A 14,965-nucleotide genomic window follows, 5' to 3' on the forward strand; every position below is an offset into this window, starting at 1 on the left:
TTGGCCGAGGGAGCCGGCGTACAGTTTCCGGGTCATGTGGCCAGCATGACTAAGCCGCTTCTGGCGAACCAGAGCAGCACACAGAAATGCTGTTTACGTTCCTGCCGGAGCTGTACCTATTTATCTACTTGCACTTTGTTTTTGTTTTTTTTTTTTAAAAAAGATTTTTATTGGTTTTACAAATTTTAAAAAACAGACAAACACTTAAGAAAACAAACATACACGTATAAATTCATAACATATTTTCATAAACCTCTTTTCTGGGACTTCCCCATACCCCCCCTTTCTGCATCCCAATGTCTATAATTTTATAGCAACTCCCAGTTGTTACTTTCCAACCTCAGTCATCTTAGTCATCTCTATATTCTAAGCTTATGTCACTGTATCCCTTTGCTCCTAAGAACCAAAACACTCTAACATTCATTGAGTTTATAATAGTCCTTAAGGTAACTTTTGAATTTTCTCCATTCTTCTTCCGCTGTCTCTTTTCCTTGGTCACGGATTCTGCATGTCATCTCAGCCAATGTCATATAGTCCATCACTTTCATCTGCTATTTATCTACTTGCACTTTGACGTGCTTTCGAACTGCTAGGTTGGCAGGAGCAGGGACTGAGCAACGGGAGCTCACCCCATCGCGGGGATTCGAACCACCGACCTTCTGATCGGCAAGCCCTAGGCTCTGTGGCTTACACCACAGCGCCACCCGTGTCCCTTCTTTCAGTTTAGTAATAAGTTGTAATTCAGCAACTTCTCTTTCAAGTCTATATCTGAAATTTTTTTGTAATAAAACAGCTGCTTTGAAATGTCCTGTATTGAATGTCCTGGGAGACTGAAGTGTTCTCCTACTGGTTTCTCTGTCTTGTGATTCCTGGTGTCAGATTTATTTTCATTTATCCTTCTGAGAAATACCCTACCCCACCCTCCTATTATATATAAGGGCCTGGCGACTTCTGTTTCATAGTATCTGAAGAAGTATGCGTGCACACGAAAGCTCATACCCAGAACAAACTTAGTTGGTCTCTCAGGTGCTACTGGACAATTTATTTATTTATTTCGACTGAGTCAGACTGACACGGCTACGTACCTGAAGGTATGAGGCAGAATCAGATGGAAGACATCTGTTTGGAGATTATTGTACTTGGCCGAATTGAGGAGTAAAAGGTATTGAGCACTGTTTTAAGGAGATGCCACAAATTCTTAAACATCATCGATGAGCCGAGGGGATGGCCATGCCTTTGTTGCTTCCCTGATGTCTCTTGACAAGGAAGGCATACCGTTAATGGCAGTCGTGTTAAACAGGAACGGGCCAGGAGAAGCGAAAGCTCCTCTGAAATGGAGCTCATAAACTGCTAATTTGCTTCATGGTTTCCCCCATATTCTGCATGACATTAACGCCGCGTGGAAGCTGCCAAGAGAAACCAGTGCTCAATAGCTACTCAAGCCTTTTTGAATTATAAATATATCAGTTCATTTTTCAACTTGGACTGAGCTCATCCTGAAGGAATGAGACTCTTCTGCCTGGTCCAACACTGCCCTCAAGAGGCTTTTCCTCACCCTTATACCGTTTGGAATTTAAAGCCGTTCTGCTCAGATGTTTCTGGGGAAGGCTGCTCAGACATGGATGTTAGATGGATGAAGTCGCTTTGAGAGCAGTTGTTGTTGTTGTTGTTAATTAAATTTCTATACCGCCCTTTGTCCGAATATCACAGGGTGATTCACATCCTAGAAACACAAAAATACATTTTAAAACAAAAACAAACCAATAGCTCCCCTCATATTCCTCTGCCCCTGTATGATTCATCCTAAAAATGAAATGATAGTACCTATTTTTATTTATTTATTATGTGGGCCCTTGCCTGCCACAGCCTCCTGGAGAGCCCTGCCCGCTGCTCCCTATGCCTCAGAGCCCGCCATGTTTGCAGAGACAAGATACCTGTGGCTTTGGTGATGGGTCCTGTGAGCTGACCCCCAGCCCCTCGTCATCCTCCATCGCCCCATGAATACTTCCTACACCAACTTCTCCTTCCCAATCCCCAGATTGCCCCAGTGTGCTCCAGTCCTAGCCAGGATGCTCTTCCTCCTCCCCATTGCCCTGCCAGTTTGTGACATAATCCATGGTTTAGTGTTATAGGAACAAGTGTGCACACGCCTTGGCCCCATGCGCTGCCTCCTTTCCTCCTTAAAACACATAAGGATGAGATTGAAAGCTTTTGTTTCCACCTTAGAACTAAGCCCTTTTCCCTATGAATTGTGAGCTCTGGAAACAGTGGCTTGTCATAGTTAACAAACCAAGGTATCAAACTATGACGTGATCCTGTTTTGGCTACAGAACAAACCACAGTTTCTTGAGTCTGGATATCGCAGGGAACAATGGTTAGTTCTAAAGTTGGATATTTTTGGTCTCCTCTTTACACAAATAAAGGGGATGGGGGGATTCATAATGCCAAGACTCATAGCGTGCAGAGGTCAATTTTTTCAGCAGGGAGCCGGTCCACTGTACCCTCAAACCTTGTGGGGGGCCGGACTATATTTACCTGTGTCTTGCGAGCAGCAGGGGCTGGCGGCGGCGGAGGGACAATGAATGGGACTCTGGAGAGGGGCTGCTTAAAATGGCAGCCGCTCAAGCGCTGCTGTTGCTGGCACCAACAAAGCCCAGCCCTTTTCCTACTCTAGGCAGGGCATGGAGAAGCCAGGAGGAGGGAGGAAGGAGGCACCGGCATTGCCGGCGCCGCCATGTGAGGGAGAGGAAGGGAGAGGGAGGGAGAGGGAAAGAACGTGCAAGCTGGCAATCCATGCAGCAATTCCCAGACCATCCAGAAGGCAATTGGGCCTGATCCGGCCCACGGGCCTTAGTTTGCCTACCCATGTGCTAAACCATGTTATGCGCCGACCACAGCCTAAGGAGTTCTATGCAGTTGGTGGGTTGTTCATTAAACTACAAATAAGCTTGCTCACACCCACATAGTTCACCATAATATTGGCTCTTGACGAGTTGCACTCCTGCCAACAAAAGTGGGTAGCAAAATCACATCAATATGCATCCTCAGTCTTTGTGTGAGGCACTGCTTCCCAATTCTAAAAATATAACTTAGCAAATTCCTATATGGCCTATGACTGGAACTGTTTGAGCTCCCTCCTTCCATCTAGAATGGAAGTAGCTGTTAGTAGCTGGTATACAGACAGAGGCTTATTAAATGATGTACTTTATTTCTTTGCCATGTATTTTATGCTGCCGGGAGATAAGCCAGTTTGAGAGATCCTCATGTGATACTGGAGTATTGGCTTATTTGAGAGATAGACCAGGTACTTTTCCCTTTCTTTCCGTGTGTTTGGTACATTGCAAAAGGCGGGTGGTGCTAAAATAAAATAATTTGATGGAACGATTGCAACAGTATGCTTAAAAAAACAGGAAAAAAGCAGCAACTGGTTGTTGTACCCGGTTTGAGCATCCCGAAAAAGATTCCTGTGGGACATTAACTCTTCAGATATACTGTGGGAAACTCCTTAACTCTATTAAATGGTGAAAATAGACAATGCACTATTTTGACAAGTAATTTCCTCCAGCAATCCCAGAACATCCATACAGCTTAGATATGAATGCTACCTTTCAGGCAGAAAGGACAGAATGATTGCTCCCGTATTCTTCATAACAAGGCAATCTGCAGTAGAATATCCACTCAACGACTGGAGCAATGCACCGTGTTGGAGAGTCCATCACATGCCCCAAATTTGCTGCATTGAGGGCAAGGTGCTTTTCAGAGTGAAAAACAAGGTGTATTAATGTGACTACATTTCAAGTACAGTTGCAACATTTCTATTATTACCGTATTTTTCACCCCATAAGACACACTTTTTTCCTCTTAAAATCTAAGGGGAAATATCTGTGCATCTTATGGAGCGAATGTGTGGTCCCTGGGGCTGGGGGGGGGGACCCAGGCTTCCCTTGCCAGCCCCGACAAGCTCTGGGAGCAGCGGGGAGGCTGCGCACAGCCTTTCCTCTGCTCCCCGACCTGCTCTTTGAGGCTGGCGGTGGCTTTCCCGGGGCTGGCGGTGAGGGAAGCTCGGCTTTCCCCACCGCCAGCCCCACAAGCTGCGGGGAGCGGCGGAAAGGTTGTGTGCAGCCCTCGCGCAGCCTTCCTGCTGCTCCCCGGGGCTGGCAGTGAGGGAAGCTCAGCTTTCCCCACCGCCAGCCCCACAAGCTGTGATGGCCTGGGATTCCGATTCGGAGGATGAAACAGAGGAATCCCAGCCTGCACAGGAGTCCCCGCCTCCAGGGCCGGCTGAACTGGGGCAAGGCCTAGATGCTGAGGAGCCTGCACCTGTGGCAGTGCATCAGGAGCTGGCCCCAGGTGAAGCCCTCCTGGCCCCAGAGGGGCCTGATGACTCAGTGGCCACAGGTGAGCCTCCTCCAGGGCCCAGTAACCCTTCAGCCTCTCCTGATCTGCAGAGGCTTAGGGCAGAGAGGCGAAGGGAACTAGTTGCCCCCAGGAGGAGTGCTCGCCTTAAGGCCAGAGTAGGCGGGGCTCCTGGGGGTCGGGACTGCCCCTGACCTTAGAAGAGGATAAAAGCCCAGTCATCCCGGCCCCAGGTTGCGGGAGCAACGTCGTTGTTGGCTTCGGACCTTCCTGTGATCCTGATCCCTGCTCGGCCTCCTGTTCCTGACTATCCGGTACTCCTGTTCCCTGCTCGGCTTCCTGTTCCTGACTATCCAGTACTCCTGTTCCCTGCTCAGCCTTCTGTTCCCGACCATCCGGTGTTCCTGTTACCTGCTCAGCCTTCTGTTCCAGCGTTCCTGTTCCCCGCCCATCTCTCTGCATCGGACCTCGCCCCTCTTCGTGTGGACTCTGCTACACTCACGGTACCTTACCCCCAGGACCAGCACACAAGCAAAAGGAACCCAAGGCTATCTGGAGAGCAAGAGGGGTCAGTGCGCACCCACCCCTCTCGCTCTCCAGATAGCAGCCTGAAGCTTCCAGAGCGCAGCGGGAGCTCCCGCCGCACTCCAGAGGCTTTGGGATGCCTTCTGCTGAAGCCTGGAGAGCGAGAAGGGTCAGTGCGCACCCACCCCTCTCACTCTCCAGGCTTCAAAGATAGCTGCCCAGGTTTCAAAGATAGCTGCCTGAACCTCCGGAGCGCAGCAGGAGCTCCCACTGCGCTCCGGAGGCTTCAGGTTCCTTTTGCTGAAGGGTAGGTGCCCCTTCAGCTAAGGCGCAGCGCCCTTTCAGCTAAGCGGGAGGAGAAATGGAAGGGGCTCCGTTTCTCCTGCCGCTTCGCGGAAGGGGCACTGCCCAGAGAGGGGGAGATTTATTTTTTTCTTGTTCTCCCCCTCTAAAACAAGGTGCGTCCTATGGTCGGGTGCATCCTATAGAGCGAAAAATACGGTGAATTCTAGCAAAGGATCCATTGGGGACCAACTCTTCATATTGCAGATACTGTGTTTTCTCAGGGAGGGGGAGGTGATTATTAAACAGCATCCAGAAAGGGAAAGACAAGGATATGTGGCTGCCAGCCAGTCTTTCCACTCCACCTATGCCTTGAACAGTGGCTCTATACAAGGTCCAGCTCCAATGTCCCTCCTTTCGCTTGTCTGTCACAGAGCTTACTACCAGGCCACAGGAGCCTGCCTGGAAGAAGGGAACCCTCAGCCCCACAGAGACAAGGCCAGAGGAGAATTCTGTTTGGTTCACATTTTGAAGCAAACTGACCTAATTCACACCTCCCAGATGAAGACACGGATAAGAACATAATTATCCTCCAGATTTCACACGTCTCCAAATTTTGTGATGCAATTCTCAGCTCAAAAACATATCCAAATTGCCTGTTACATGCCGTACTGTTTTTGTTAAAACGAATAAAACGTTGCCTTTTTTTAATCAAAGAAAAAACATGCAAAAATGTGTTGTTGTTTTTAAAAAGCATGTTTTAGGATAAAATAAGGCTAGAAACGAATACACTGAAATAGAATGCGCAAATAATAATTGCTGTCTGCATTTTAATAATCCGCAGGCAGGATAGAAGGAACTTATAAATGAATATATGTGGAATTGGTATGCAGACAAAGAAACCTGGAAACTTTAGTTTCCATTCGTGTATCTCCACCTTCACACCTAGTTTCGCACTGAGAACTGAGGAATCATTGATTGCTTGTTCAGACCCAGAGACCTCCCCCCTAAATAAATTCACACACGACTCAAATTTTAGTTTTGGTTGTTGGCAGAATTTAGGCGACAACTTTATTGATTACAGAATGTGACTGGTTGCATAGGCTCTGGTTCGACTAGCTCCCTGCACCCTTGCAGGCAGCGCTGACCCAGGGCACCAGCATAGGTCAGCCAAGGGTGAACACCTGGGTAGGCAAAAAGCCAGGAACAGACTGTGTTCACCACCCAGATGCACCCCTGGACTCAGGCATGGGCACAATCCCCTCTCAGGGACTCACCAAACCAGCTGAGTCCCTGGATTCCTTTAACGGAATATCCTTCACATAGGGATGGCAAGACCGCTCTCCCATCCCTATCACCATCGCCTATCCGCCACACGAGCACAGCGCTCGCCACCAACCACTCACACCTGTAACCAATCCCTTAACCCCACTGACACGGAGGTCAGCCACAAATCATTCCCAATTACAGACAGATGAACCCCATCAAGCCTGTAAAGGGATGCATCACGGAAGGTAATGTCTGGGTGATGGATCACCAGAACCTTCTTGGCCACTGTGTTCTGGACGCGCCTCCATCTCTGCGACTCTTCGTCCTGCATTTGGAGCAATGATTCCTCTGCTGCCTGCCACCAGATGGAGGGACTCTAGGCACCGGGAGATCCTCCTCAGAAGACTGGACTTTGAGTGCCTCCCTCAAAGGTACAGACTGAACCTGCACAGAACTAAAAACATGTGAGGAGCTTGGCTGGAAGAAAATTCCCCCTCCCACACGCTGTGCTGGCTGAGGCTCTGAGCTCCCAGAACCTGGGGGTGCTGACTGCGAAAGAGGTAGCCCTGACCAAAAGGTCTGCTGTACCAAAGCACCCATACTCCTAGGACGGCCCCTAGGACTAGCTGGGACTGGGATTCTGGAAGGCTGAAATTGGGAGAGCAAGGCCCAAAAAGGGTCATAAATCTCGCTCCCTTCGCTCACATCTGAAGGACCATGAGCCTCAAAAACAGTAGAAGACGTGGAGGTGCCCGGCTGAGTGTCAGGCTGCCTCCCAAATTGTTGGGCCAGCAACTCAAGTTCTGAATTGAACCTAGTCATGGCAGCAGGGTCTGAACCAGTATTAGCCATAATTGCACTCAAGAGATCCAGCGTAAGCTGAGGGACCGCAGGGGCCAGCGCTGAACGCAGTGACTGAGACAGACCTCTAATCACCCTCTTAGAAGGAAGAGCAGGACTGGGATTCCTTTTAATAGGCATCACGATCCCTTCCTTACCGGGTGGGGGTGTACTAAATCAACGTTCACACAACAGGACCCAGGCCATTAAGATGGCGCTCCCACCAAAACTAGGCAGGGACGAACCTGTCCTTGCAAAAGGAACCCAAAATGGCGGCCGGAATAAAAGAAGGGGGATTTCCCGCCCTTAAACAATACCCAACCAGGCTTATTTGAAAGGGAACTCACAGAAATCGATATTGCAAGGAGAGGGAACCCTCAATGCAGTGAAAGTACTCAAAGCACTTAACAAAAGTGCCCAAAGAGCGACAATCACAAATTGCCCAAAGTCGCGTTAACTAAAAACCCCAAAGCTGCAGCCGCAGCCAAGGACACCAGCTGCTGAAAGGAGAGCCGAGTAGGCAAAGATCAGCAGGCAGCGGCAAGCTCCGCAACCGGGAGCGCTCAGGGGCTGGAACCCCTGTGGGGCTAAGCCCCATTAGAAGGAAGGGAAGGAGAATGAAGGGGGGAAAGAGGACAACTCAGAAAAGGGGAAGAATAAAGAAAGCAGTAACGAAAAGGGGGGAAATAATGGGGGGGGAAATCACCAAGTCGATTTGTCGAAGGTAAGTCTGTCAGCTGCACAGAGGACACGCTGTTAGCTTGTTCCGAACGCACGAGCCGAAAGAGGAAGCTCTGGGTCACGTGCATGGGTATATATAGGTCTCTTGATCCATTTAGACTGCGCCCCATTGGCCAGATTGAACCCAACATCGAGGGACCTACCAATCGGGTGTTGCGGCTGACCAATCCAACCCACCCACAACACAGGGGGTCAGTCTCCAGGTCTCACCACAACACATGCCCTCTTTTAGGGAGGACACAATTTTGTCTCATAATCACAGCTGAGTTTGCCTTGGGTAAGCTATATAGGGTATCTTTTCATTCATCTAGGTGTTGTGCAACTTGAAAGCTACGTCTTACGATTCCAAGGCTATAAGGAGTCTGTATGAAGTCACCATGGTTGCCTATCTCCCTTTCACAGCTGGTCTTTCTGAATAATGTGTAGCTACGTTTTACTCTTAACACCCCAAGTCTGTATGACTCTTTCTATAAGGGTGAAACCCTGGGAGGCTGGAATTCCATTCGCTGAGGATGCTTGGCCGAGAGAACAAACCCAAGCTTGATTGTCAGATGACTGAGCCCCTCCAGTCAGCGACAGCATTTTGACGAGAAGAACTACATAACCACGTGGTTTAATTTTTGTGGAGCCTGGAAGCTTATGAAAAAAGAAATGTGCATATTCATCATGCGGGTGATGACTGTTCTGCTAGGTTAGTAAGCAGAAGTGAAATCGCCGTGTGCTCCCAATTTTACCTGATCAGAGATTATATTCATGAATTTTAAAATTCTGGCCACTTTGCTGTTGCATTCCAGTGTTGAGTGTATAACCAAAGAGGCAAATTAAAAGTGAATTGGAGCTTTCAGTTCCCCCTCCTGTGTAGCTATCCCAGGTGAATTCAAGTGGAAAAATGAATAAACCTCTATTTAATGAATGCTGATCTGGCATGGAACACTTTAACAGTCTGGTGCCATTGGATGTTCGGATTTCTTTCCTGTCTGCCACCCCCACCTCCCCAGCCCATGGGTTATACAAGAGCCAGACTGCTGAGGTTCTCAAAACATTGCTTTGAAACCACGGCAGCTGCTTGACCTGAACATCCAATCCTACAGTGAATATTGTAAAGTAACAGACACGCACTGCTTCCCTTGGGAACACTGAACGCTGAAGGGAGTCATTGAAGACTTCCTCGCCAGAGTGGTGCTTTGTATTAGGCAGAATCAGATAGGAATGGAATGATAGAGACCCAAGCGGCAGACATGGTTATAGCCCTATTCATGTAGTACACATATAAGTCGACCTTCAAGTTACAGGTTGGGAATTGGTTCCTCTACATTAGAGAAGCCCTACAAGTAGACAAGGAGCACAGCAGGGAGACTGCTGTCCTAACATGCTCACTCCCTGTAATTAGGCTCCTTTTATTTCATCTCGGCTTCCTTAGAATTCTCTTGTTGTTGTTTAGTCGTGTCCGACTCTTCGTGACCCCATGGACCAGAGCACGCCAGGCATTCCTGTCTTCCACTGCCTCCCGCAGTTTGGTCAAACTTATGTTGGTAGCTTCGAGAACACTGTCCAACCATCTTGTCCTCTGTCGTCCCCTTCTCCTTGTGCCCTCCATCTTTCCCAACATCAGGGTCTTTTCCAGGGAGTCTTCTCTTCTCATGAGGTGGCCAAAGTATTGGAGCCTCAGCTTCAGGATCTGTCCTTCCAGTGAGCACTCAGGGCTGATTTCCTTCAGAATGGATAGGTTTGATCTTCTTGCAGTCCATGGGACTCTCAAGAGTCTCCTCCAGCACCATAATTCAAAAGCATCAATTCTTCGGCGATCAGCCTTCTTTATGGAGAATTCTCTCAATTTGGTTAAAAATAAGCTGATTTTTTTTTCCTTGAGAAGTACACAATGGGGCAAAGTTGAATCACTCACATCATTTGGGGGCATGTACAGAGTTCCAGCCGAACTGAGCTACTCGGTAACACAATTCGCTCTGGGAAAGCAGCCTCTCTGTAATGAGTAGATCATGTCTCTCCATTCCCCAGAACGTGACGATAAAGCAGTGATCATTTGGACAAGATTGTCAGACACTAGGCTCTCTGCCATAGCGTAGAGGCACAGATGACACATCAGTGTAATGACAAGAATTCACAGTAGACAACAAGAGGTTCTACAAGAGGTTATAGGGCGGGGAGCTGAGGTCTTTGTAAATCTGGGTTTGAAATTACACTCCACTGGGTAACACCGAACCAGTAAGAAAGACTGCAAATTCAGAACTGTAGCTGAAACAAATTAAACAGTTTGTCGAACCACAATGCTTGGTACAGAGACAGTGGAGGAATTACAGTGTGACTAAATAATCTATCATTTCTATTATCTCTATTTTATTAAATAGGCATTCAAGTTACAATGTTTAGTCACACGCTATGATTTCTCTACTGTATCTGCATTGAGCTTTCGGCTTCGATAAACTGTTTAATTTGTTTCAGTTACAATTTTGAATTTGTGATCTCTCTCGCTGGTTCAGCTTTGCCCGTTTTGCAGTGTAATTTCAAACCCAAATACACACAAATCCAAATGTCAAAATACAGACTCAGGGTGGGTGGGCAAACACCCTGGAAATATACAGTATGGGGCATGCAGATACCATGAATTTGGGACAGAGACAAACAACACCATTTCAGCCACATCCCTACTAAACATGTGGACCGGGGAAAAACCTCAAATCCTACTAAAGTGTTTATCTTATACCTATCTCATACTTATAATTAATTCCTAAATTTATATGCCACTTGATTGTTGTTGTTTTTAAAAAACAAACAATCCTCAAAGTGTGTTAGAAAAGGGTAAAAAAATAAAAAGTTAGAACAGAATTTTAAAACTCTTAAAGATGCATTGGTTTGAAATACCTGTCCCTACCTTTTTTTTTAAAAAAAGTTTTTTTATTTATACTTTTTAAATTTATACATTTCATTAGTATTACAATCAATTTAACACTTCAAAGTTTGACTGCCTTCCCCCTCTTTCTGCGGTTCCTTAAATTTATTTTTTAACATCTTTTGCATATCCTAATTAACTTAATTTGCTCATTTATTCATCTCCGTTAAATATATACTGTTATAAAACTGCAGGTTATTACATTAATCTTGCTAATGTTTTTATCTGTTTACAGTTTATCTGAAAATAGTCAGTAAACCATTTCCATTCTTTTATAAACAAAAGGATGTTATCTTGATTTCTTATTCTCCCGGTAAGTTTCGCCATTTCTGCATATTCCATAAGTTTCTGTATCCATTCTTCCTTTGCTGGGACTTCTGCTTCTTTCCAAAGGTAGTTCCTACCTACCCTCACACATGATGCAACTAGAGGTGAACCAAATTGGGATGGAAGTGGGGAGACATCTGATTAAAAACATATCTTGCTGAAAAATGTGGCCCCCAATTTGGGGGAGGGCGGGCTGTGAAACAGGACAAACATCTGTGTCCAATCAGATTGAGGACAAGAAACACTGCCCTTGGTCTGATTGGCTTTTGTCACCATGATATCATGAGTCGTTCATCTCAGCGGTGGCTGATGCCCATTGGGAGAGGGTGGAAAGCACTGGTAGGAAGACCAACAGAAGCTGCCACCAGATCCTGCTAATTCTAGTTTTGTCCCCATCCGCCTCTCTGCTGAGTTACAAGAGGGGAACGATGAGGCTAAAGAGAAGGAAGCTGATATGTAATTCCACTTCCTGAGCTGGTTGTAAGAAGGCAGGCTGAGGGCAGAGTTGAGATTGGTGGGGCAGTGCCCCATTCTCCTTAATGGGGTAGCCTCCACTGCTACAACTAGCTCGAAATTCCAAAATTAATGGTCTAATCCAATGGTAGTAAAGGTAAAGGTAAAGCGACCCCTGACCGTTAGGTCCAGTCGCAGACGACTCTGGGGTTGTGGCGCTCATCTCGCTTTATTGGCCGAGGGAGCCGGCGTACAGCTTCCAGGTCATGTGGCCAGCATGACTAAGCCGCTTCTGACGAACCAGAGAAGCGCACGGAAATGCCATTTACCTTCCCGCCGGAGCGGTACCTATTTATCTACTTGCACTTTGACGTGCTTTCGAACTGCTAGGTGGGCAGGAGCTGGGACTGAGCAACGGGAGCTCTTCCTGTCACGGGGATTCAAACCACCGACCTTCTGATCGGCAAGTCCTAGGCTCTGTGGTTTAACCCACAGCGCCACCCACGTCCAGTCCAATGGTGTTGATGTTTAAATAGCACACAAAAACAACCTTGCACCCAAGATGTATTTTTTTCTTTATTGCAGCTAACACCAGCTTGGCCACAATGGTGGGTTGTCTATTTGTGCCCTTGGGGAGCTGTATTCATCAACTGTACATGAGAATCAAGGCATTTTAGCAGATGGGCCTGTCTGAAGATATCCAGGAGGTTGCATGTGCACCAAACGTGGATGAATTCTGGCAGGACTCCTGCCAGAACTGGCCAAACAGCTGCCCATTCTTAATTTACACGCTGGTGCTTTCATCAAACCCGGGGAGAGTTGCAAACACGATGGAAAATTATTCCTGTAAAACAGAGGAGAAACTGTCAGTTTGTGAGATCAGGGTTAGCAGTAGTGTTGCATCTTTTCGTAAACTGTTTTACAGGATATACATGTCAAGTTCATATATAATCTGTTCTTCAGTATAAAAAAGCAACAAGATGGCTACATTAAATTAAAAGCACACACATTTGTTGACATGTCTTCTTGTGCCAATAATGAATAAAAGTAAGCAAATTCCCAGGTGATTCATTATAGCCTTCCATCTTTTGACTTAACATGGAGGCAATTTCAACAGGATGGCATTCAGGGAGTTTAAATTCCAGCATTTTATGTCGCTTACCGCGCAATATTATGCATATTTTATCCGAAGTAAGTCCCACTGAATTCATTGAGACTTATTTCCAGTTGTGCGTAGGACTGCAGCCTTATTCTTGTCGTGTAGGAAATAAATTCCTTAACATGAATGATGTAACTTTTATATGAGATAAAGTCAGGATAGCTACAGGAGATTGTGATTAGAGCAACAAAAATATGAGGGAATCTCAAGGATGCTTTATCACTGTTAACCTAAGAATGCTGGATCAGACTAATGGTTCATCTAACAGGGTAGGCAACCTAAGACCCAGGGGGCCGGATGCGGCCCAATCGCTTTCTCAATCCAGCCTGCAGATGGTCCGGGAATCAGCGTGTTTTTACATGAGTAGAATGTGTCCTCTTATTTAAAATGCATCTCTGGGTTATTTGCGGGGCCTGCCTGGTGTTTTTACAAGAGTAGAATGTGTGCTTTTATTTAAAATGCATTTCAGGGTTATTTGTGGGGCATAGGGATTTGTTCCTCCCCCCACCCCAAAAAAATATATAGTCTGGCCCACCACATGGTCTGAGGGACGGTGGACCGGCCCACAGCTGAAAAAGGTTGCTGACCCCTGATCTAACCAACATCCTGTTTCTTAGAACAACCAGCCAGATGTTTTTGAAAAGTCCACTAACAACTTTCTCTGCTGTTTGTTCCCCATCAACCAGCACTCAGAGATGGTCTACCTCCAAAGATAGCTATTCAGTTTAGCCAACATGGTCAAAACCTGTTGCAACGTGAATTTATCTTCTGTAAAGCCATAAACCGGCAGCCAATCAGTACATATTTGGACAGTGAATTCTGGGCATCAATTACATCTTTGTAGGGGGGGTGTACTTTCCCCCATCTGTTCTGAATCTACTTACCAATATATCTCATTTGGGTGACCCTAAGTTGTAGGGTTATAAGGGGAGAAAAATATTTCTAGTAACTTTCTCACATTCACATCATTATGAGTGCCTACTATGTACCAGTTTAGTCATCCCTTTTTCTAAACTAAAACGGGTGGAGACAAGAGAGCGATCAAAATTGTTTCCCATCCTGGACTAGCTCCACCTCTGTTTCATCCCAAATGTATAACAAATTACTAATCAAGATCGCGTACTTCTAATACTTTATTTATAAAAAATGTATTACAGTAGTACCTCGGGTTACATGCGCTTCAGATTACATACGCTTCAGGTTACAGACTCCGCTAACCCAGAAATTATTACCTCAGGTTAAGAACTTTGCTTCAGGATGAGAACAGAAATCGTGCTCCAGTGGCGCGGCAGCAGCAGGAGGCCCCATTAGCTAAAGTGGTGCTTCAGGTTAAGAACAGTTTTAGGTTAAGAACGGACCTCTGGAACGAATTAAGTACTTAACCCGAGGTACCACTGTAATTAAAAATATCAGCTGGAACGGCTGGAAGTCAAGTCACTTGGTGTTTGTCCGTGTGGGGTAGGTGTGTAGGTATGTTGATATGTATAGTATAGGTAGATATTATATAGAGTAATGTAGGTATGTTTTATGTTATGAAAATAAGGTAATGTGTTGTGTACGTGTATGGTGTAAATGTATATGTATGTGTTTTATATGTTAAAAAAATAAAAAATAAATCAGAACAGTTTGTTTGTGTGTTTTGCTACATTTATATACCACCTTTATCTTCCAAGGATATCAAGGTGGTTCTCCTCCTCCCCATTTCATCCTCACAACAACCCTGTGAGGTAGGTTAGGCTAAGAGGTGGTGATTGGCCCAACGTTGCATAGTGAGCTTCATGGCTGAGCGGGGATTTGAACCCTGTTCTCCCAGGTCTTCTAGTCCAGCATTCTATCCATTAAGCCACGCATTGTTGTTGTTTAGTCGTTTAGTCGTGTCCGACTCTTTGTGACCCCCTGGACCAGAGCACGCCAGGCACTCCTGTCTTCCACTGCCTCCCGCAGTTTGGTCAAACTCATGCTGGTAGCTTCGAGAACACTGTCCAACCATCTCGTCCTCTGTCATCCCCTTCTCCTTGTACCCTCCATCTTTCCCAACATCAGGGTCTTTTCCAGGGAGTCTTCTCTTCTCATGAGGTGGCCAAAGTATTGGAGCCCCAGCTTCA

Source organism: Podarcis bocagei, assembly GCF_964188305.1.
Source record: "Podarcis bocagei genome assembly, chromosome: 8".
Classification (NCBI taxonomy): Eukaryota; Metazoa; Chordata; class Lepidosauria; order Squamata; family Lacertidae; genus Podarcis; species Podarcis bocagei.